The sequence below is a fragment of the Sturnira hondurensis genome, unplaced genomic scaffold, assembly GCF_014824575.4.
Source record: "Sturnira hondurensis isolate 20B ecotype Veracruz unplaced genomic scaffold, ASM1482457v3 Scaffold0006413, whole genome shotgun sequence".
NCBI lineage: Eukaryota > Metazoa > Chordata > Mammalia > Chiroptera > Phyllostomidae > Sturnira > Sturnira hondurensis.
In genome coordinates, this window is record NW_028079044.1 from 1570135 (window position 1) to 1592628 (window position 22494).

The 22494-nt window shown below is 37.4% G+C and overlaps 1 pseudogene; it reads left to right on the forward strand.

The window, feature by feature from the left end:
• Positions 1-2201: 2201 nt before the first annotated feature.
• On the forward strand, positions 2202-17820 carry LOC118988971 (WD repeat domain phosphoinositide-interacting protein 2-like; annotated as a pseudogene).
• Positions 17821-22494: the final 4674 nt, after the last annotated feature.

Here is a 22494-nt window from a genome sequence, read left to right on the forward strand (position 1 = left end):
TTTTTCCCCACCTGAAATTTTTACCTGCTCTACATTTCCATACAATACTTTCAAAATGTTCAAGTCTTTCTCTTATTCCTTAAAAGGCGTTTAAAATGCTTGTTTACATAAATTCATCATGGACTTAATCTAGTTTAAACCACAGTCTTCTGAATTCTTTCTGGCTGTAGACTTTTTAAAGTGATATATTTCTATGGAGAAGCAGCAGTTCTAAGGAGCCAAAGAAAACCGAGGTTATTTCCCTTCATTTTGGAATCCATCGCGAGTTCCCACATATATAGATATCACATATGAGTGAGTACCTTATGTAGTACAAACATTCTTCCTGTATTATGTGACCTAGCACAATAACATATAATTTTCTTCTTCATTCCTATAATTACTTTCTCTTAACTTTGATACTTCCCTTATGAAAACCTTTTCAACATTCCTAAGTTGGTAGCCTATAGAAATAAGTGCCAATACCGTTCACTCTTTATAAGCAATATGCATAGAATTTGCAATGAAAGCAACATTTGAAAATGTAAGCATATATTATATATAAATACTTTTAGGCTTGCCACAAAAAACATTATGATGAATAAGCATAAATCACTGTATACTCACAACATATTCAAATAAATCATGATTATCTAAAGTAATTAAGGATAGGACAATTTTAATTATATCTTTTGAAAGAAATGGATTGCTAGGTGATCCATCATTTTGTAAAATTTGGAGTGAGAGATGTCAAAAAATCAAGGGCTTAATTTTCATCATTGTTGCAAAAAAGGCATTAGATATTCCCAATCCAAGGCTGCTGAACCCTCTCTTTCCTTGACAAAACATGAAAAAACAGATTTTAATCAAAATGTGCCACATTTTCAGTTCTACTTAGACCTTAATGTGGAATTTCTCATTTAAAGTAAAGATAGTTTTAAAAATTGGTTTTCTTTATTTTTAAACTACTTTATGTATTTTTTGCTTTTCTGCCCAAAGTGTTGTCACAGAACCTCTTCCTAAAAGCACAAGTTTTATGATATCAAAATATGGAACATCGAGGCAATCTCTTTATAGTTATACCCTGTTTATTTTCATGAAGTTGCTCATCCTGTAGCCCATCTATAATCTCCCTTCCTTAATTTCTCTCTTTCAAGCATAATCCTTCTTTACAAATATACTTCGCTAAAGTGGCCTTGGTACAACTCTAGGAGACATATCATCCCGTAGAGCACTTACTAGCAGTGCTACTTTGAACAAGTCACTTGAAGTAAGTTTTTCATTTCTAAAGTAGGTGGTAAGGTAGGTTGCGAGAGATCATATGTTAAGGACATATTAGTAGGTCTGGTATGTAACTACAGGCTGGGCAAAAATTAGTCATTCTTTCCCTTTGTCTGGAAGCTAAAGAGAACACTTGGCCAGCATAATAGTTTTCATTCTTCACATCTTCCAAGGCTCATAGGAGGGACTATTTAGAGCTTTCGTAGTGGAGAGTTCAATACAAAGAAGGACTCCAGGGAGCACACTGGAACAGGGGCAAGAAGGATGTGGCAGGCTTAAAGGTTTAGATGTGGGAATAGCCACTGTATATAAAGTCAGTGAATAGGAGGAAGCACAGAGTGCATTTAGAAAATTTGACTGTGGAAGGTCTTCTTCAAGGCATTTGAAAAATCCAAGAGATAAATTATTTCAAAATTGCTTTTGACAGAGGATCCAAATGGAAAGAGTTCCTAATGGCCAAAACTGGAATAATTTGAGCCACAAAATAAATAATGATAACACTAGATTATAACCCTCAGAGTGATACCAGTGGGTGGAAGTCGGAGGTTTGAGGGCATGCAGCCAGTCAAAGGATGCTTTCGCTCACTTCCCGGGGACTTGATGAGAACATTGAGTTTCACAGTGCAGTACCAGATTGCTCTTCTGCAAGGCATGAGGCTGCCTTGCCTGAGTAACCAAATACATGTCTTGTGGACAATCCACCCCCTGTATAGATGTCCTGCCCCTGGTTACAGATGATCTGCCCTTCTCACTGAGTCCCCCCATTTGGTTGTGCTGCCTGAGGGGCTGTGTGGGGTTTCTAGGGTTCCTTCGCTTAGGCCTTTGGTTCAGTTGCTCTCTGTTGGCAGGCCCCAAGTAGGGCTAACAGGCTGCATGTAGAAACTAGAGAATGGGGGGTGCAGAGTTGTTGGAACACCAGAGGAGTTTCCCCATGAGCCAAGATGGCAGCAGGGGAAGGTTGTCACAGTGAGCGTGGGGAAGCCCTTCTTTCTCGCCCCTGCAGCATCAGATTGGGAATTGGGACCAGGGTAAGGCAGGCACATAAAAGTCAAAATGGTACGGGGGGCGGTGCTGCACCAAAGAGGCCTGTCAGTCCAGCCTGGGAAAAGAAGAGATTGGTTAGGAAGTGAGCCCACCCAAAGTACAGTAAAGTTTGGTAGGTTGATTGGTCATTTTGAGAAAGCAACTGGTATGTCGCACATCCAAACTAGTATAGTCCCAGGGGAATAAAGACACTCACTCTTACTGTCTCTTGCTCACCATTGTTGTTGGTGACCTGGACTGTTACGATGTACTCACTTTTTCTCTTGATGGGCCATGTGGCCTCCTGGCAGGACTCTCAGTCTCTCTCTCTCTCCCCTCAAATAGGTGATGCATTTACTGGTGCATTTGTGCAACCTTGCAGCCCTTGCATGGCCTGTGGCCACTTGGCTCCACATGCAGCTTCTGAGACGGGGCCTGAAATGAACAGCAGCTGGGAACAAGACAGGCTACTTGGATGGCCGTGTAGCAGCTGCCTGTGGGCTTCAAATGACTGTGCTTTAAATTGGAGCAGAAACCCTTTTCCATGGTTTGCTGAGGAGATAGGCATTGAGAGAGGAAGTTCATCATTCTCCCAGATCAGTAGAACCTGAATAAAAACTCTTTCTTTTTATCCTAGCATCTGCTGAGTTTGGCTTTTGTGGCGACAGACAGAAAAAAACAACAACAACTTTTTTTGTTTAGTAACAAGAATAAAAGATATTCATAGTTTATTAAATAAGTCACTGAATAAATATGTATATGGTAGATCTTGTCCTCAATAATTATTGCTGTCTTACAGAAGAATTCCAATTAATAAGCAAAGGAAGAATGAAGAAAACAGTAAACCACCATTAGAACTACAGAATAGTTCTAAAAAAATAATCTGTGGATGGATGCTAAAATTAGTCTGCAAAAGTTTGAAGAGAAATGGAAGAATTGCATATATTTAAATTCATTTCAAAGTAAAAAAACAACTTTACCACGGAGATACTCAGCAGATGCTATCGTAATTAAGAGGTCAATACCAACACCACCAGTAATAAGACACATTGACATTGATGCTCTGAGAAAGGTGTATCACTTATGTGGTGTTCTTGCTAAAAATGCAAATCCTTAAACCACTCTTTAGAAAATATTAGAAAAAACAAATTGAGGGGCATTCTACAGGATAATTGTTTGGTACTCTTCAAAAATGTCAAGGTCAGGAAAGACAAGGAGTGACTGAAAATATCATAGTTTGGAAAATACTATGAAGACATCACAGTGAAATGCATTGTGTTGTTCTGGATTGTCTCTTGAAACAAAAAAAGGCATTAGTGAAATAATTTGTGTAAACTAAACAATAAAGTTGATAGTTTAGTTAAGAGTATTGTACCAGTGTTAACTCTGATAATGTAGGTGCCGTGTACAACCTTAACATTAGAGGAAGCTGTGTGAGGCATAAGCAGGAACTCCCATGCTACTTTTGCAACTCTTTTTGTAAGTCTACAAGTATTTCAAAGTAAAAAACTTAAAAATATATTTTAACTAAATAAACTATATTTTTTTCTCCACTACACTGTTTCAGGATAGAAATATAGGGCTGTCATTAACTGCCCCCTTCATCTCAGAGGTCCAGGAATATTTACCTGGGCACAATTAAAACTTAATCTTCAGGTTGATCCCCTCACTTGCTTGGGGCTCTCCCAAGGCCTTAAGTTAAATTTTATATTCATAATTGTGTGTTCTTGTTCTAAAAAAGGCCCCACACATATCTTATATGAGTAAGCTTCCAATTCCACAAAACAAGGATCTGTCTTTGCCCGACAGTGCTGAGACATCCTAACACTGGCTCCAAGCTGTTAGGGAAGGTGGGGAGGCTGGAAGCGGGGCTAAAATAGACCACCCAGTTATAGCACTGAATGTCATGTGAACAGAAAAATATTCAACTTTCAGTGTCTAAACTATAACTTACTCAACTGGAGCTGATGTTCAGGAGGTCCCATTTCACAGAGGAATCGTGGCAATTATCAGCTTAATGATAATACTGAATGAAAGTGAGATTGGTGGCAATATGTTTGGGTATTTCTCTAGTGTTTGCAGGAAAAACCCCAAGCCAGAGCAGAAACATGGGGGCGAGAAATGGTGTTGGCAAGAGCTAGGCAAAATTCCGGTTAGGAGTCAGTAGCAGAGCTCCAGTTCCATGAGGATACCAACGGCTAAGGAGGAAGGAGAAGGCACATGCGGGTGTAAGAGACGGGCCAGTTGCATTTTGGTGATTGTGCCAGTGGTCCATACCCACTTAAGTGCTCGGTACAAAGATTTGAGTAATGCAGAAAATTCTAGAGTATCTTTTGAGAATGGAGCTTCTAATGTTCTTCTTGTCCTGGCCAGCACAGGCACAGGAAATGTGAGGCTGAGTCTTCAGGAAGACATACAATCATTAAGACTGTACAAACCCTGAATGATTAGGTCAGTTAACCGAGCAAATGCTCAGTTTTTTATTTTTACTATTGATTAACAAAACACTCACTTACTTTGGGTATGGACCTGGCTAACTCAAGGACTTTGTGTTGGTTTAGTTTGGGAATTTTAGTTCTAGGAGGGGTTTTTAATGTAATAATAAAAATGATGATATGAATAATAATACAAACATACACATTTATGCAGCATTTATAGAGAATGTGGCATAGGTTAGATACTCTTTTAGGGGCGTATTATTATTAACCTTATTTATTTAAAATAGATCTGTTTTTGTCTAAGACTTCTCAACATTTAAATCCCTGAAGAGTAAAAATGGAAGTAAATAGGGTAGTCTGGGAAGAAATTGGAGGAACAAGTAGAATAGAATTTTGAGAACTCAAGAGGAAACAGTAAAGTCATAACTGGGAGAAGATTTATGTCATCTTTGGGGTACTTTTTCTTTATTTTGTAATTTATTTTATTACTCTAGATACAATACAAATTTTTTAAAGAAGCAAGTAAAATATGTAAGACACAAATGCACATAAACTAACAAAAATTATTGGTAATTAATTTAATTTATAAACTTGTGAACTGTTGACTCGGAGGTGGGAGAATCTGCAACAAAATAATGAAATTAACAAAAAGACTTCAAATTCTACTTCCCAAATTCACAATAGTTATTTCTGCATATCAAATATTATCTGCCAGAAAATTGAGTTTCTCCATTACATATTCCCTAATTTGAAATGCAAGGTTAGGACCATAAAGGTTACTGTGGGTGGTTTTGGTGAAGTGTGTGGTGGGAAATTATCCATCTCCCAGAGAGGTCACTGTAAGTGCCTGTGTATATTCTTCTCCCCCATCCTCCCTCTCTCCCTTCAGACTGAGATTTTGCACCTCAAATTTTAGCCCAAGGACTCGTTTTTCTCTAATGAAGTTGTAGATCCTGACAGGAGCTGGTTACTGTAAAACTGCAGATACTTATCTCTGCTGCTGCTAGCGGGCACCGTGAAGAGTGCCAGCTCAGTTAAAGCAAAACAGAACAAAAACCCACACTGTGTACAATCTCTTCATCAAGCCTTGGAAGAAGTCAAATTTATAGGGGTCTTTACTACACAAAGCCTGCAGTCATGGGAGCCCATAAATCAGTGAAGGGAAATAGAGTGATCTCTATGCTCACCATTGAAGCAAGAGCTGCCTGAGATTCTACTGCATAACTTCACATGTGGGCCCTAATTGATGAATGTCCTTCAATAGAAACACCCAGCAGAAAGTGTTGGGAAGTCATATCCATGAGATTTTCTTGAATGCTTTAGCCAAGCAGCATACACACTGGACATAACAGTGTTAAACAGTCTGTTCAGCCTACTGGGACTTTGCAGTTAGGTAACCAATATTCTTTGTCTTGTTTCTTTTTTTTCTCCAAATAAATTTCACTTAAGGATCCAACACATGCATCGTTTTCAGGCACTTTCCCCCAAGTAGAGTTTTAAAAATGGCAACACGTGACACTAAAAGATTCCCAATCATAATTTGATAAATAATTTTTCTATGTACTACTAATATAAAGATAATAAAGGGAAATTATTTTTCTATGCTATGCTATGCTGTTAGTTACTGCAGCTTGATTTGACTTAATACACAGATCATATATTATTGCAGCAAAGTGGAATTACCTCATATAATGCTAAATCAACTTTGTAATTCTTGGTTAATAGCCTATTTACCTTAAGCAACATCTAATTTTTTGAAATTCCATAACCAGTAGAAAATCTGAATAATTTCTTAAGTATGTACAAGAATCATGACATTAGAGAAATACAATAAACAAAGCATAATCATATTTGATTTTCCTTTTATTTTTAGAAGCAATATATTTGAAGCAAATATGATAATTACAGAATCTAGTTTTCTTTATATGTTTTTAAGTTGGATATCCAAAGCTTATTTGAGAACACTTTTTTGAGCATGAGTATGTTTCTTTGATATTATTGGGATATTCCGTAAATTCTTAGGGTGGTTGTGAGTTCCCTTTTATATCCAGCAGTAGAGTACCATGTTGGTACTCTAAAAGGATCAGGCAGCATAAATTAGTCCAGTGTCCTTGTGATCTTGGGCCTGCCCTCTGTGATAAATGAATATTGACTATAATTGTTCATTGTGTAAGGCCAGCCATAAAGTCATGGTGATTAGCTTTCTATGCATCATCAGAAATGGTTTGCTGACAAAAATTATCAATCTTTTCTCTATCGTAGTTTTTTACAACTCTGTGCTGTTAAACTTTTTAAATCAGGTAACTTGTAAAGATCAAAATTCTTCTGTAGCCAAATGAAAGTTTTAATATTTCTAAGAAGGTTAATGAAATAAGCCCTCATCAGATAACATTTCAGTGGAGAAGCTAACTGGGTTCCTATCTGGTTCAAAGCAAGGGATAAATAATACATAAAAACATTAATTTATTTGTCATATGTGTGTTTGTTTACCTGTTATGACTGGCTAATGGAAGAGACACCTTGATATTAGGTGCTACAATGGTGTATTTTGACTGGTTTATTGTCCTATCAGGTTGTGGACAGCCTCCACTTCGAGTAGGAATTCCCACTGTATACCTGGACAGGTCGAAATGTCTTCAACATTTAGTTGAGACCTAAGACACTACCATGTGTGAGGAGGAGTCTGAAAGAGAAGGACAAACAAATCACAGAATATTATGGAGAAATGGAAAGAGCATGGACTTTGAAGACAAGAAAGAAAAAAACCCCCAGTAATCTGGCTATGTCTAAGCCTCGCTGTTTGTCTTTGAGGAACTTATTTAACTTCTTAGAACCTGTTTTCTTTTCTGTGCATGCAAATAGCAGGATCATCTTGGAATATTATTGTGAGGATAAAATGAGACCAGGTTTGAAGAATACCTGAGCGTATATTAGGAACTCAAATAGATACTGTCACAGATATGATTAAGAATCTCCAGTCACATAGGTTCTGTTTCTCCTTTTTCATACTCTACATAACTATTTCATTTTTTTCTCTTTGACTTGATCTTACTCCATAAATCTTCCCACCACTTCCCCAACAGATGTGCTATTTAATCAAACTAAACCTTTGTAATTCCATCTTATGTGATAAATCACATCTGACCTATCTAAAATCCTTTAACACATAATGGCTTCCCATAAGCTTTTCAAATGAATATATCCAAGACACTAATTGAAAATGAACTTGTACAGCACAACAGATCTTTGCTACCTCTCAGAAGAGGAGATTGTCAGTCTCCCTGAAATGAAAGCTCTTTATTTACAATGCATTAAAAAAAAAAAAACTAATACAAACAGAGTGAGGTATGCAAAGCCAGGCTCCTCAAATCTTGAGCTATACATGCACTGGTTCTCCGGGCAGAGTTTAGATGTCTACCAAATGAGCCAGGCATGTAATTATATCAATTAGACTGTTCATATGTGCACTAATATATTATGACAAATTAACAAAGACTGCAAGAGAGTTCATCTTCTCTTCCACGTGTTCTCAGGGCAAGAGTTACTTTTTGCAGGGGAGTTACACAAATTGACACAGAAAAAGTTCTGTCTGTTGGGGTAAAATTGGCTCAAGTATTCTTTTCCTTTCCTTTATGGTAAAGGAATAATCCAAAAAAATTGAATAACAACACTGATTTGTTTAATGAACAGTTCATGAGAGTAAAGAATACCATTAAAACATTCTTTAGGCAGACAACATAACCCGAGTAGGCATATTCATAGAGCCAAAAATGCAATGATAGAAATAATTTTCTGAGAATGTTTTCTATTATATTATTTCTATCATTGAAACCATTTAGTACAGAATCTAAGATAATGCATTCCTTATTTTCAAAAGGCAAAACAAAGCTGAAACTTCCCAATGAAATGAAAATGCCATTTGTAATTTGATCATTGTTTTTGAAGCCTGTAAAAGAAAATTCTCTGTCATTGTTCTTAACCATACTTACTAATGAAAGTACCAAACATACCATCTTAAGTATTAGTAGAGAGTTAAAATGAACATGACTTTAAACTTGGGATTTTAATGAGATTTTTTTAAAAAGTCACACTCTTTTTAGCCTAGGTACAAATTCTGTCAGTACATGAATTAATTTTTAGCAGTTTTCTAATCTCATTATACCTTTTGTCAGCAGAATGATTTAGCAGAATTACAATGCCTAATGCTGTATATCTTGTGAAATATAATCATTTGAACCAAGACAGTATCATCATTTGACTCTTTCAATATACGATATTTTCATTAACGGCAGGATATTCATTCCTTCCCATCTACTCAGCAGGGCTATAAATAGAGAGACCAGCCAACCAAATCACACAATATTGAAAAGGTCAAAAAATACAGTATATTACTATAATTTACAGAGTACTGCTCATGAAGTATTAAAACTCTTGACACTTTATTTATGTGCAGAGAAAACAATGGAAACAAAGTAGCATGCAGTGGTCATGTTATTATTGCTGATTGTAGAGATAGTACTGGGTGAGTCTTCTCTTTGCAGTTAACAGGAACTGAACAAGCAGGAAGGTCTATTTAGTCAATAACAAAATTAAAGCTGTACTTCCTCCTGTTAGATCAATATAGGATTTTAAAATAAAGAAAAGGAAGATTAAAGATAAAGAAAAGAAGCACACTTGTCAGGACGGAGGCATACTCTATTTTCTTGGTTCCGGGAGAAACTAAAACTTACGATCTACTTGTCAGGGATGGAAGACATCTTTTACAAGAACACCTGATTCAGATCAGGCCTGGATGGTTTAAGGTTAGCCGGTCACATCTGTCATTTTAAGTTTAGCCGGTCACATGAGTGATTAGGAGACAGATTATATAGTCCCATGCTAGGGTTTTTTGTCTTAGTAATTCCTGCTTGAGCTGTCAAATTAGTTATATGACTGGTTTAAAGCAAGAAAAATATAACATTGCTCATCTGCACTTAAGCGAATGATATTTGTGCTAAGTGTCCATATAACTTTATAAATGAGACATTAAAACCCAAATCTTGTTTAGAAAATAGAGCTTGGATTAAAAAGAGGCATATTTAAATCCCTTCACTGCTTTTTTTCTCCCCTGAATTATTATCCAAACCCTAAAATTCTACTGCATTTACTGAAAGACACTTATTGCCAGATATTATGCAAGGTGCTGCAGAAAATGAGAATTTGCAGTTCCCCAATCCATCATTCTCTCTTCCTTCCTACTACCATTGCTTTAGTCTAGGTCATTACCCTGACCTGTATTACCCTGTCTAGGGTCATTTTTTCTTAAATAGACTACTATCCCTGTAATGAATTCTTTGTACTCTTACCAAAAGGAATTTTCTGTAGTCAAAATATTGTGTTATTTCTTCCCAATTTTAAACTTTGCCTTGTTTATCTGTTTTTTTTTTTTTAAATAGAGTTCAATCCCCTCACCTGACATTCAGGACCCTTCATGACTGAGTCCAGTATCCTCAGCCCGGGCCTCTGTCAGGCCCCACTTCAGTTTAACTGGCAGCAAAAATGGTTTATAATCTTCAGAAATTATTTTTATGGAGCTCGTGTAGGAAATTTCCACATGCAGCCTGCCATATTACCATTTTTCCTTTCTAAAGAAAAGGAGGGTATTAATAAATTCTGGTTCTTCTTCCAGTGAAGATCACTAGGCTTTCCTTTTATTTTATTTTTTAAATATATTATATTGATTATGTTATTACAGTTGTCTCATTTTTCCCCTTCACTCCCCTACACCCCCTCCCACCCACACTCCCTCCCTTTAGTTCATGTCCATGTGTCATACTTATAAGTTCTTTAGCTTCTACATTTCCCATACTATTCTTATCCTCCCCCTGTTTTCTACGTACCATCTATGCTACTTATGCTACTTATTTTCTGTACCTTTTCCGCTTTCTCCTTCTCCCACTCCCCTGTTGCTAACTCTCCATGTGATTGCCATTTCTGTGGTTCTGTTTCTGTTCTAGTTGTTTGCTTAGTTTTTTTTAGGTGTGGTTAAAATAATTAACAATTATTAATAATCAATTGTTCATAATTATTAATAATTATTAACAATTATTTTGTTAATAATTGTGAGTTTCCTGTCATTTTACTCTACATGTTTTTTTCTTTTTCTTAGATAAATCCCTTTAGCATTTCATATAATAAGGGTTTCATGATGATGAACTCCTTGAACTTGACCTTATCTGAGAAGCACTTTATCTGTCCTTCCATTCTAAATGAAAGCTTTGCTGGGTAGAACAATCTTGGGTGTAGGCCTTTGGATTTCATGAGTTGGAATACTTCTTTCCAGCCCCTTCTTGCCTGGAAGATCTCTTTTGAGAAATCAGCTGACAGTCTGATGGGAACTCCTTTGTAGGTGACTGTCTCTTTTTCTCATGCTGGTTTTAACATTCTCTCCTTATCTTTCATGCCAGGTAATGTAATTATGATGTGCCTTGGTGTGCTCCTCTTTGGGACTAATTTTTTTGAGACTCTCTGAGTTTCCTAGGCTTCCTAGAAGTCTATTTTTTTTTTTTGCCAGATTGGGGAAGTTCTCCTTTATTATTTGTTCAAATAAGTTTCCCACTTGTTGCTCTTCCTCTTGTCCTTCTGGTTTCCCTATAATTTGGATGTTGGAATGTTTAAAGATGTCCTGGAGGTTCCTAAGCCTCTCCTCATTTTTTTTGAATTCTTGTTTCTTTGTTCTGTTCTGATTAAATGTTTCTTTCTTCCTTCTGGTCCACTTCATTAATTTGAGTTCCAGTTTCTTCCCATCACTACTGGTTCCCTGTACATCTTCCTTTATTTTTCTTAGTGTAGCCTTCATTCGTTCATCTAATTTGCAACCAAATTCAACCAGTTCTGTGAGCATCCTGATTACCAGTGTTTTGAACTGTGCATCTGATAGGTTGGCTATTTCTTTGTTGCTCAGTTGTATTCATTCTGAAGCTTTGATTTGTTCTTTCATTTAGATTTTTTTTTTTGTCTCAGTGTGCCTGTTAAGAAGTGAGGGGTGGAGCCTTAGGTGTTCACCAGGGTGGGGTAATTCATGTCACTGGGTTGTGATGCTCTATGTGGGGGAAGGGTCTGAGAAGGAACAATGGTGCTTGCTCTGCTCTCTGCTGGATTTCAGTCACTTCCCTCATTTCCCACAAGCAAACTGGGCCCTTCTGATGCTGGTTTGTTAGTATGCAGGCTCATGTATGTTCTGGGACCCTTTGGGTCTCTCCAACAAATTCTCCTGTGAGGCTGGGAGTCTCTCCCTGCACCTCAGCCCCCACAGGTGTTTTCAATCAGTGTTCCTTGAATTGGAACCCTGGGTTGTGAGGTCTGTCTTGCTCCCCAGTGTTGCCTGGTTTATCTGCATGTGAGTGTGGGATCGCCAGGTCGGCCAGCCACCTTGTAAGCTGGGCCCCTCCACAATCCACTGCCTTGCTGGGCCCACCAGTTGCCACTTTGCTAAGACCCCTCAGCCGACCCCCGGGACGGCTGCCCGACTCTATCCCTCTTACTGGTCTGGATGACTATTTCTACTTTAACTCCTTGGTTGTCAGACTTCCATACAGTTCAATTTTCTGTTGGTACTTGTTTTTTGTTTCTAAATTATTGTCGTCCTTCTTTTTGTTGTGTGAGAAGGCACACTGTCTACTTATGCCTCCATTTTGTAGGCCTTCCTTTTTTAAAGGTACTAAATATTGTCAACAATCTCTACATTTGTCTCAAGGTAAAATGCATACTTTGTGTAAATTCCCTCCTTAGATCTATTGTCATATGCTGATGTCCCTAATATATTTACTGAGCTTTATAAAAGAGAGAGAGAGGAAGAAAAAATGTTTAAGANTTCCTTGAATTGGAACCCTGGGTTGTGAGGTCTGTCTTGCTCCCCAGTGTTGCCTGGTTTATCTGCATGTGAGTGTGGGATCACCAGGTCGGCCAGCCACCTTGTAAGCTGGGCCCCTCCACAATCCACTGCCTTGCTGGGCCCACCAGTTGCCACTTTGCTGAGACCCCTCTCCACCCGGCTGCCCGACTCCGTCCCTCTTACTGGTCTGGATGACTATTTCTACTTTAACTCCTTGGTTGTCAGACTTCCATACAGTTCAATTTTCTGTTGGTACTTGTTGTTTTTTGTTTCTAAATTATTGTCGTCCTTCTTTTTGTTGTGTGAGGAGGCACACTGTCTACTTATGCCTCCATTTTGTAGGCCTTCCTTTTTTAAAGGTACAAAATATTGTCAACAATCTCTACATTTGTCTCAAGGTAAAATGCATACTTTGTGTAAATTCCCTCCTTAGATCTATTGTCATATGCTGATGTCCCTAATATATTTACTGAGCTTTATAAAAGAGAGAGAGAGGAAGAAAAAATGTTTAAGAGGAAAGAAAGGGAAACGTAGGGAGGGAGAAGAAAGGAAGGACAGGAGAAAGTAATGACTTCAGATAAATTAATAGGATTTTTGCTATGTCATAAAGCTACTGGCTTAGTTCTGCTTCATTATAAGTTTGTAAATTGTGCCCATATTTTTAAAAATGTAACACCAGAGCATGCCTTCTATTTTCTACAATAGTCACCTGGGAATTGTCCTAAAGAAAAATTATGTTTACTCTTACAAAAAAAAAGTACCTACCTGCTATCTGCCACCAAACATCGGTGAGGAATACCAGTTCTGCTGATGAGACTGTGTGGACAATTTAGGTAACCCACTTTCTAGGCAGAACACCTATAACAGACTAGGGATATCTGAACACTGTTTCATTTGTGCACTTTATGTAGAAAATGTGACACGTGAAATCATTTCTTCCAATCTCTCATATCCTACAAGTTCCATGTCTTTGTAATGAAAAGATCAAGAAACAGCAGCAGCAGAGAGAGGGGATGCAGCCTAAAGTTAGGCAAATATGCTAATTGCCCCATCTAAAACTCCAGCCTAATCTGTTCATATTTTATGTATATCACTCTCTTTCATTTTCTAGATATCACATACATGTAACCTGGAATTAAATAATCATTTATGTTTATCGAAAATCATTTTGTCTGATAAGATGAGCTGCTCTAGACATGTATTAGAGAGGTGATATTATGCATTCTCATATCACTAACCATTTATGATAATGGAAGATGAATGTAGTACATTTTAAAAGATAGCAATAAAGGAAATAATCTTCCTTCAGGTATTAATAAGGATGAGCCATTTTTTTAAATGGTTCATCTTCCCACAATAGACTATAAGTATCAGTACTATATTATTAACTGATAAATGTTTTACTATTCCCTTGCTCAGTGTCCTTCTCATGGTAGGTACTTAAATTATAATTATTGAATAAATGAATGAATCATACAACCCATTGTAATATTTTCTGACTTCATACTTTCCATATATTATCTCCTCTCTCTGAGAAGTCTTTCCTTATCTTCATTCATAGCTGAAATTCTAATTTATCAATCAAACCTCAACTCAGATATTGTTTCTTTTGTGAACCCATCTGCTGCTCATCATCCTCTCCTACGTTCTCTTTTTGTACGTACGTTGGTTGTATTTGGCTCATAAAGTTGAATTAGACTGTGTTTCTTGTTTCTAAAACAATTCAAAACTTTAAGCTGAACTAATCCTCTCAGTCATTACACCCCTGATGTCAAGAGTGACCATTCTCCCTAGGTTTCCTAGTATAGTGTCTACATGTTTCTGCTGACCAATTTATAGCACCGCCTTTTATTCCAAACCATGTCCCTATCTGGAGGATAANTGACTTCATACTTTCCATATATTATCTCCTCTCTCTGAGAAGTCTTTCCTTATCTTCATTCATAGCTGAAATTCTAATTTATCAATCAAACCTCAACTCAGATATTGTTTCTTTTGTGAACCCATCTGCTGCTCATCATCCTCTCCTCTGTTCTCTTTTTGTACGTACGTTGGTTGTATTTGGCTCATAAAGTTGAATTAGACTGTGTTTCTTGTTTCTAAAACAATTCAAAATTTTAAGCTGAACTAATCCTCTCAGTCATTACACCCCTGATGTCAAGAGTGACCATTCTCCCTAGGTTGCCTAGTATAGTGTCTACATGTTTCTGCTGACCAATTTATAGCACCGCCTTTTATTCTAAACCATGTCCCTATCTGGAGGATAAAGTGTGTCATCACTCAACTCTCGGAATTTCTGCCAGCTGATGAAATTCTAAGTCATCCTACAATGGACCTTCCATTTCTGCTGGATTACAATCTGATTAATTTGATTTCCAACTCATTCCCTTGGTCTCACAGGGTTTCAATCCAGCCTTGTTTCTTGTCTTTAGAGGCACCAGACCACATACTTCCTGTACTTTCTGGTTAGGCTCACTCTTCTTTCCTGGTTCCCATCTCTGCTGTAACTCTGGTTCCAGAGATCATTCCACTATTCTGGCTCCCTGGCAGAGTCCAGACAGCCAAACCAGTCTAGACCTCATCTTGAAGAGGAAGGAGGGCTCAACTAAGATATTCCTATCTTCTATCAGGTATTGTGTTACTATTTATTTCTCCCCCAAACACTGAGGGTATTTCCTAGAACATAGTAGAGGCTCAACATGTTTTTGAATTAAATCGTGAAATACTTAAGCAGATTGTAGTCTCTCAAATTTACATGTTGAAGTCCTAAATCCCAGTATGTGACTTTATTTGGAGATAAGGTTTTTACAGAGGTAATAAAATTAAAATGAGATTGTTAGACTCATTGTCCTAATCCAACAGGATTAGTATCCTCAAGAAAACTGATACAAACTGCAATGTATTTTCTCATATATAAAATTGCAATACTACTTCACAGAGTTTGTATGAGGATTAAACGTGATAATTATGTGAAATGTTAAGTACAATTCTAAGCATACTCATTAAATGTCACTTATTTTTGTTATTAGTATCACTTTGCATAGACAATGAATTATTTGTTAATCTGCTCTTATGAGCTCTTTTTAACCTTTTAGCTAAAGTAAAAATTATCTATTTTCCTGATTACTATGAGAATATTTTTCCCTCTTGTATTTAAAAATACTTTAGTTATATATTTAAATTCTAGACTTTATTTTCTTATACCTAATCTAGTTCCATAGCCCAATTTCTATGTGAAACACTGCAGGAGACTTCAGGTAAGAGACTTATTTAATAATTAAGGTATATCAGTTACTAAATGACAGGCTTTTAATTGCTTTATACCTTATTTATGGAAAATCTCTTAAAATGAGTGGCTTTGAAGTATGGACCTCATTCATTACTCAAAATCATTTGATGGAGAGAGTGCTTTGGATGTATATGAGAGATGTGATATCATGAATTCCTTTTATATTACTAAGAGTTTATAATGAGGTCAATGGAAGGTAACTAAATGTATTTAAAGGCATGCAATAAAAAACTGGGGATATCTTGGTTCGGGTATTAACAAGGATGGCCTATTTTGCTTAAATTGAAATACAGAAGTGTATTTTAGAATAAACAATATCATATGAAGACTTTAATGAGAATTATATCACCTTTCTGGAATTTAGAATCCAGATAAAAAAAAAAAAACCTATACCAAATAAGAGACAGGGCAGGATGGGGCAGGAGGATTGAATATAGGGCAATGAGCCTCTGGGTACCAACTGTAAACAGGTATGTGACCCCAGCCCACTGACCAAACTCCCTGTCCAGGACCACCCACTGTGCACCCATCGTAGAACCTGGCCAGTCAGAGAGGTGAGGCCAACATCCACCAGCTGCTCTTGGCCAACCGCAACCAGGACATCACTGAAAGGGGTACCAAGCACAGCTACTGGCTCTTCTCCATCATCTGGCTCTTACCTGGTCCCCAGCTGTTGGTAAGATGTTGGCTTATAAATCTTTCTTCCTTTCTTCTGTGGATAAGCTGGAACAAATCTATGAATGCACTATATTGAAGATGTGTACAACATAGAAAGATTGTTCTGAAGCAGCTTGGTGGCCCTCATCGCCCTCAAAGCTCCTAGGAAGGTAAAAGCTTGCTACCTACAGAAAGGAATTGAGATCTGCAACTACAGCTACTCCAACAGGATACTGGCTCTTTTGTTGAACAGGCAGAGGCTCAGAGTATGCCTGGAAGTCTCTGAATATACACAACATTCAGGCCATGTAGGTACAGTGCACCATCACGAAGATGCCCCAAACCTGGCAGGTAAATGAACTGTGAGAAGAGAGCTCTATTTTTTTGAGTCTGCCCTTTCAAGATAGCCATAGGTCTGTGTCCATCAACAATGACAACTACTACCCAGCAGTGCCACCATGTGAGAGGTGCAGGTCTTTGTCACCGTTAACCTGAGAGCTACCAACATGACCCCAGCTCACCACAGCCCTTTACCCAAGTTGGTTTTTGATGCCAGTGGAACCAATCTCACCACTGCTTAAGAGAAGGTGACCGCAATTAGGGTATATTTCATTCCAGAGGGACAGAAATTGTTTGAGTTCCAGAGAGGAGTTAAGAGGTATGTGGGCATCTGCTCCCTGGTCTTCAGCATGGGTGGTGTGTTCCTCTCCACCCCCAGCAACACTGAGACTGTGCACATCCTCAAACTCAAGACTGCAGGGAAAACCTCAGGAGGAGCCCACCACCTGGACGGGTACTTCAGCAAGGTGCTCATGGCTTCCCCCAGCTACTTTCCCTCCCAAGCACAGAAATGTTCAACCAGGGCAGAGCCTTTGCCACAGACTTCCTGCCTTTCCATGGCCATGAAAACATTTGTGCCCTAGCCACAATTCAAAAGATTCTCAGATTGCTGGTGGGAGCTTGCTATGGATACTTGTGCATGTATAACCTGGACCCCCAGAAATGGGGTAATGCCCCCTGATGAAGCCACACAAATTGGATGGCAGTATGGAGACAACCAATGAAATCTTAGGCTCCGCCTCTCACAACTGCCCCATCGAACTCAAATGTACAGCACAACTGTAGCCAAAGTTCCTCAGGTGCCTGCATCTCCTATAAGACCTACCTACACAAAGGAACTGGGTGCAGTGGGCGGCACTTGTCTGAAAAAGGAAGCCAGTAGGGTCCTGCAGCTGGAATAGGACAGCAAGCATCCTTCCACAATTCCTCAGAGTGACTGAGCTTGACCTGTGAAATACCCCCCAAAAAGAATACTGACTGACAGAGGACTTTGTATAATGCATCTATAAACTTTGACCTGTGTTGTGGGAAAGGAAGGCAGAGACAAAAAAGAGAAAAAATGTAGCTGTAGCCTCCTTTCCTATTGTTGAGAAATACCGGTATATGGTTTTCACTTCCGTGACAAAACAAAAAACTGTACCTTTAGAAACAGACCATCGGGGTGATATTAGGTACAACTAAAGAGTATTATAGTGATCTAAATGTCTTTTAGTTTGTCATTTACTTATATTAAGGAATTTATCATTATTATTATTACTATTATTATTATATTAAGGAATTTCTTTAATGTGGCAATAGTTTTTGGAAATTTTGCTTTTAAGCTAAAATATTCTACTCATATTTAAGTAATCATAGTCTTCTTTTTACCAAGAGAATTTTTACTTAAAATTGTGGCCATTGGACTGAAGCTACTTGATTGAATGAAATCCATAGGTTCTTGCCTCCACCGTCGCTTGCTTGTTTCAGGGAAGTGGCATAAGCACTTTGTGCCTCAGTTTCCCTGTTTATATATAAGGAGAGTAACACTGTTTTTCTTACACCAGGCTTGTTGTAAGTGATGCATGAGATAATATTTGTAATTTGCATGAAATATTTTACTTCAATGTTGGCAAATATAGTTTATCAGAGCAAAGTCAAGTTTTAGTCTGGATATACTCCAGACCAACCAAAGTCTCTGCTATTTTGTTGTATGAATGGAAAGAAAGAAATGAGGATAAGGATTTTTATTATATAACGTTATGTTTAGAAGCTGTTATTTTATAATGCCTAACTGGTAGTTGTTGCCATCCATTTAATGTAAGGGACTTTTGCTTCCCCAGACAATGAACAGTTTGGTGTTACTGGAGTCATTATATATGTTAAGCAGTTTGTTTATATTTTATGTTGAAATAACAAAACAGGGCTAATATTGATCTCTATAGATAAAACATATTAAAATCCCATTAACAGGATTATTTGCACTGGTGAACTGACATTCTAAACATTATGAACTTCTCTTCTCTGTCTAGACTCCACTGATTTGGAACAAATAATATTACAAAAGAATGATGACTCTGTCCGAGGCTTGGAAATGAGGGAGAAAAAGCTTTTAATTGGTACAGTGGGTGAGAAATGAAACTTGACCTCCATTATGTCTCACTTTCCTCATTTGTTAAAGAAGGGTAGCAATATTTACTTCTCTCACTAGGTGTCACACAAATTAGCTTGATAATGATTACTACATGCTGTGAAAATTCAAAGAACTCTCTGTAGGTTTCTTATGAATAAAGCTCTGGGGCCAGAACAAGGGCGGTCCCTTTTAAAGATTCCTGAACCGTGGAATCCATTTGCAGTCTACGTTAAGCTATCCCATGAGTGTCGCTGGGACAACCTAAACTATTTTAAGAAGTTGTTGGAAAACTTCTGTGAATGTTTATGCTGAAATATTTGTATGGACTTTCAGGGACTGGGAATTTTTTCAAGCATATTAACCACTCATTTGTGTGACAAGTAAGGGTGGCAGTTAAACTTCAATGTATATTTGGGGTTTCCGCCCACCCCGCTCTCTTCAATTAAGCATGAGGACCAGAGTGCCAATCAAGGTGTATTAAAGTAATACATTTAGCTAAGTTTTAGGCAAGAAGAAAACCTTGCTTTCTCATTGTTCGTTTTATTGTTACTGAGCTCAGTAAATCTGCTGAGCAAGGGAGAACACTCTCCCTACAGGGTCTGAGTGATGTCTCAAAAGAGAAGAAACACCCAGGGTGCTGAGAGCACTGGGTTAGTCAAGGTGAGTCTGGAGTTAGTCAAGGCTGATCTTAGTCGAAATTCGTAAATGGAGTGTTGAATAGAGATTGGTCTAGATTTGCAAATTTCCAAAATAGTTATCATGCTCTCTTTGAAACTTGTAACTTTTGTCATAGACAGTAGGTAGAAAATAGACAGGGGGCAGGGCAAGAATAGTATGGCAAATATAGACTCTAAAGAACTTGTGACACATGGACATAAACGAAAGGGGGGAATGGTGGGGGAGGGGTGTGCAGGGTGGAGGGGAATGAAGGCGGGGAATAGGACAACTGTAATAGCATAATCAACAAAATACATTTTGAAAAACTTGTAGCTTTTGAAATATAAAACACTCACATGGAGAGTTAGTGTTGCTCTGGTCTTTCTATAACAATGGGTCTGAAAGCTGGTTTTAAAGTAACTTGAGCTTAGGGACTTGGTGTTGCATATTATGGTGTACATATAAATAGCCATTCTCTTAGTTGCAGGTAAGGTGTTTAGTGCTGAGGAAAGGTGGTCCCTACCTATAATGATAAGACTGAGTGGCTCTCAATGATTTCTTATTTTAACTAGCCATTATTAGAATGGAGGAGAGTTGAATACTCTGTTGAGGTATAACATAAAATAATTTATAACCATGTCCTTTGTGATTAACCTGGGAAAAAGAATATGAACAGAATTCAATTTTATATAGGGAACTGTGGATGTTACCAATTGACAAGTTTATTTAAATCTATAGACAAAATATTTTTATTTGTCGTGGATAGTTAAAATATTTCCTCAGCTTCTCATTTTTTTTTTAAGATTTTATTTATTTATCTTCAGAGAGGAAGGAGAGAGGGAGAGAAATATCAATGTATGGTTGCCTTTCATGTGTCCCCTGCTGGGAGTTGGCCTGCAGGGAACCAGCCTGCAACCCAGGCATGTGCCCTGGCTGGGAATCAAACCTCGATCCTCTGGTTCGCAGGCCCGCGCTCAATCCACTGAGCTACACCAGCCAGGGCCCTCCTCAGCTTCTCATTTATCATTTTCTTTCCTTTAATGTAGGGTGGATAAAGACAATGAGTATATTTCTTTTTAGAGTAAGTTTTGAGTTAATTAAAATCTAGAGAATGTTATATAAACCTTAGTACACTTGGTATTTTTTCAAGGTAAAAGGATAAGTTTTATGTTACCCATTGGCCATCCAAGAAATTTAAAGTTATGTTATTAAAAAGCATCTCAGCAGTTTTATAGTTCTCAATTTGGGGAAGGCTAAATAAGTACAGGTAATATTTTTTAAAGTCCCACATTAAATAGTAACCTGACTTTTAGGAATTTAATTTTTTTTCAAAATAAGAAACTGTGTTAAGAAATTATTTAAAAGTGTGGCACAGCAGAGACAAGTAGCATTATTTTGTTTAGGGGAAAAAATCTCCCTCTCTTATCAGTTTGGTATTAACTTCCTAAATGCTGTGGATAATTCCTATGAAACCACCTGGACCTGATGGTCACTTTGTGGGAAAGCTCTTAATCATGAATTCAGTTATTTTATTATTTTTATGGAAGCAAAAGATAATTTTTATTTACTTTCTTCTTCAACAGATATTAGTTACAAAGCTAATTTACTTGCTATATACAAGTATATGGAAATCTGCAGAGTTTATTTGTCACAGGGAGAGAGCAAAGACGGGCTAATGTGTTAATAGAAAAGCGTGGTCAGCATATTCATTAACTGGCAGCCTGTTGACCGCCTTATCATTAGCCTCAGTCTATCCTAGAAACATGTTTACGAATGTAGTTTCTACATTCACTGTTCTATTCAAACTTTTCTATCTTTTCTTGAACTAGTTTTGGAAAATTGTGTTTTTCAAGGAATTTGACTATTTTATAAAAGTTATTGTGTTATATAAATATTCTCCCAATATTTAATATACTTTTAATGCTTTGGGATAAATAATGATACCTCTTTCATTCCTGATGTTGAAAATTTACATTTTCTCCCTTTAATTGACAAGTCTTTATAGAACTTTACTGATGTTAAGATTTTCAAAAATCAACATTTAGTTTTGCTAATTTTCTCCATTATTTGTTTGTAATTCATTTTTTTAAATCATCACTCCTTCCACCCACCCTTTGGCAACCATCAGCTTGCTCTCTATATCTGTGAATCTCTTTCTGTTTTTTTATTCATTTATTTATTTTTAGATTCCACATGTAAGTGAGATGACATACTACTTCTCTTTGTTTTTCTGACTTATTCACTTAGTAAAATACCTTCTCGGCGCATCCATGTTGTCACGAATGGCAAGATTTCATTCATTTTTATTATTGAATAATATTTCACTACATATTCTTAAGCCATTCGTCTATTGATGGACATCTAATTTGCTTCTCTATCTTTCGGCTGTTACCAGTAATGCTACAGGGAACACAGGGTGCATTTTTCTTTTTGAGTTGGCATTTTTTTAAGTACCCACGAGTGGAATTGCTGGATCATATGGCCGCTCTATTTTTTATTTTTTGAGGACTCTCATACTGTTTCCCACAGTGGCTGCACGGATTTACAACCCCATCAATAGTGCACAGGGTTCTCTTTCCTCCAATTCCCTGCCAGCACTTATTTTCTGATTTATGAATGATGGCCATTCTGACAGGTGTGAGGTGATGTCCCCTCTCGGCTTTAGTTTGTGTTTCCCCGATGATTAGTGACATTGAGCATATTTTCATATGTGTATTGGTTATCCGTACATCCTCTTGGGAGAATTGTCTCTTCAGGTCCTCTGCCCATTTTTCATGGAATGTCCTGTTTTATGTTAAGTTGTATAAGTTTTTAATATATTTTAGAAATTAACCTCTTATCACATGTA